The sequence below is a fragment of the Octodon degus genome, unplaced genomic scaffold (assembly GCF_000260255.1).
Source record: "Octodon degus isolate 3935 unplaced genomic scaffold, OctDeg1.0 scaffold00144, whole genome shotgun sequence".
In the NCBI taxonomy this organism is placed as follows: Eukaryota; Metazoa; Chordata; class Mammalia; order Rodentia; family Octodontidae; genus Octodon; species Octodon degus.
The window spans coordinates 192241-195549 of record NW_004524720.1 but is presented as its reverse complement, the minus strand read 5'-3'; positions in this window follow the sequence as shown (position 1 = coordinate 195549).

Below are 3309 nucleotides of genomic sequence, written 5' to 3'. Positions count from 1 at the left end.
AAAAAAAAGTTACATAAGATAAAGTAGTGTTATTTAAAATAGGTGAAGAGATCTTAAAACTCATCAGTAAGAAAACACATATCTCAACTAAAAACTGGGCCAACAACCTTAATTCACAGAAAAACAAATGGTAAACGAAAAATTCAAGAGACTATTGATTCCTTGAAAAAGTTAAAATTAAGCTAACAAGATAGAACTACACACCTATCAGCATGACAACTATCCAAAGCATTAATAATACTGTACTGTCATGAAGATATGAAACCTTAAGAACATATTCATTGTTGATGGGGGTACAAGACAGTGTAGCCATTTGGGGAGATGGTTTGGCTGGTTCTAGTATCCTCTAAATGAATTGAAAACTTAGGCCCACAGAAAAAAAACACTGATACTGCATATGGTACTGCATGTCAATGCTAATATCAGCTTTATTCTTGATTGTTAAAATCTAGAAGTAACCAAGACATCCTTAAGTAGCTGAGCAGTACATAAACTGGTACAGCCAGAGAATGGATTATTCTTCAGCACTAAAGAAATGTATCTATTAAGCTGTGAAGACATGGAAGAAACTTAAATGTATTCTACCAAAAGAAAGCCAAACTGAAAGTGCTATAGACTATAATAATTTCAACTAACAAGACATTGTGCAAATAGACAAAGCTATGGAGAGAGCAAAAGTATCAGTGTCTGCCAGGGGTTAAAAGGAAGAGTAGGATGAACAGGCACAGAGAATTTTTAGGGCAGTGAAACCATTCTGTATGATATTACATTGCTAAATGCATATCATTAAATAGTCACCAAAACTCAGCATGTGCCCCACCAAGAGTGAAGCCTAGTACAAGATATGGACTTTGATTTCTGATGATGTATCAACACAGGTTTCATTAACTATGACAAGTTACCATGGTAATAAGTGATGGCACAGGGATATGGAAGCTATGTTCACTTAAAAAATGGTTGGAAAAATAAGCTTTATAAGATAAAGCACAAAGGCTGGCCAGATAGCTTTGCACATTAAAGCACCTGCTTTGGCAGACTCAGGGACTGGGGTTAGATCCCCTGCTCCACATGCTGTGCTGGCCCCACCCCCAGGGCACGCAGAGATGTTGGTGACTGAGACTGGGTGTGGCATGTGCCTGTAATCTCAGTGCTTGGGAGACTGAAAACAGAAGGATCACTATGAGTCAGAACTGTGTAGTGAAACCTTGTAGAACCTGTACTAAATACATAAGAATAAAAATAAAAGAAAACGCTAAAATAAAGCACAGAAAACAACTGATCAGTATGGAAACAAAATCTAAGGAAATAGTAACATCACCAATAAACCGGACGCTATGTACACTTCCTTGATTCCAGCCCTGTAGGAGGCTGAGGTAGGAGTGAAAGTTCCAGCCCAGCCTAGGCAATTTAGTGATTTAATGAGATTAGGAGCTCAGCTGGAAGATCCTAGGTTTGCTCCCCATTCTGCCCCTCCACCAAAAAAAAATAAAGGAGAGTAGAAGAGGAGGGGAGGCGAGGGGAGAGGAAAAGAGAAAATAAAGCAATATCTATCCACAATAAAAACGTAAACTGTAGTGTAATCAAGAATGTTAGCTGCACAAGGACTCTGGGCCTTCTCAGGTGTGTGACTGCACCATTACACATACATTTGTATTAGGAATATCTGTCCTGACTCATCTAGAAACAGCTCCATTTTAGCAAAGAAAGGACAGGAAAAAGGACAGAGCCAGATTCTGATGAAGAAAACAATGACAGAATTGTATCATAATTTGAAACATTTGGAGAAGAAAGCCTATTAGAATTAAAGGTATTCACTACTTGGGAGTCAAAATCATTGGACAATTTAGTTTTCAAACTTGGGTGGAAAATTAAGTATAATTTAAAATCCTTTCATTTTAACTGAGTATTTCCAGAAAACAGTATTTCTTTTCACAAAAAGAAGTCTGGCAATAATCTCATCTTTAATCTCTAAAATGATTTTCATGCCAGAATATAGTAGTAAATAATCTTGAGCACCTAGATTAACTCAGTTTTACAAAATACTGAGCCTCTATTCTTACATACTTCTGTTGAACCCTGTCTCAGTTACTCTTCTCTCAATGCTGGGACAAATACCCGACATGCAAAATGAGGGAAGGAAAGGTTTATTTAGCTCATAGTTAGTGGAGGTTTCAAGACGCTGGAGGAGAGTCTGGGGTGCTGCCATGGCCAGGATGACCCTCTCCACACCTCTCAGAAAGCACAGGCTAGCCAATTTAACTGTTAGTGCCTCTCTGTCCCCTGCTCCTCAGGCCCCGCCCTGGGCCTCTGGCCCCGGGGCCTCAAGCCACTCATTCCTCCTCCAGCCACATCAGTCTCATAACTTACATGAAGCTTTGGGAGGACAACTAGATACAAACTGTAGCAAACCCCTAAAATTCTCTTCAAAAAGATAAATGTGTACCATCAAAGAGGCATTTCTCTGCTCTAAAATGCAAGATCAACCATGTTTCCACTAATACAGAACTGGTATTTGGCCTCTGGATTGTTGTGGAGCCTTCCTGCTGCCTTCAGCATAAGCCATTTCAGAAGAGAAAGGCTGAGATCTAATAAGGTGATATGTGGCTAGACTTGGACAAAAGAAGCAAAGGAAGAAAGTGGGGGAGACAGTGAGAAGGGGAGCGAAGGGAAGAAAAAGGAAGGGAGAAAAATAAAGTCACAGAAGAAATCCAGCAAACAAAGCAGTCTTCTAAAAGTTCTCACTTGGACAGTGTCTAAGATGTCTTTGAACTTGACCTTCACCCCAGGATAGCTCTTGCTACTGAAGAGCTGCTGCCCCCTCGTGGAGATCTGGAAGATCTCACATAGAAGCATAAATCCTACAACCACCCCACTTACATCTGGCCTGTTCTCTTATTGGACAATTAAAAGCAAAATAGTCAGTGAGTGAGCGAGACCACCCGGGGCCTGCGGATCCTGAATAGACCCAGAGCCCAGGCCCGGTGTGTAAGTGAGAACGCCCGGGGCCCACGGATCCTCATTTGACCCAGAGTGCAGGCCCAGTGCGGAACCCTTCAGCAGCACTCCCTGCAAAGAGGCTAGAGGCAAGACCCACCCAGCAGATTCAGGAGCAGAACATCTTGCCAGAGAGACACAAAGGGTTCAACTCTAAGGGCTGCAGCAGAAAGAAGTGGAGCACAGCAGCCAGATCCAAACAACATCCACCTGGAGGAATCTGAACTTCGTAGATCCGGACCTGGTGTAGGGTAATAACTCTATCTAAGCTCTACACCAAAGGTCAGAAGAAAGTGGTATACAAAATGACCAAGA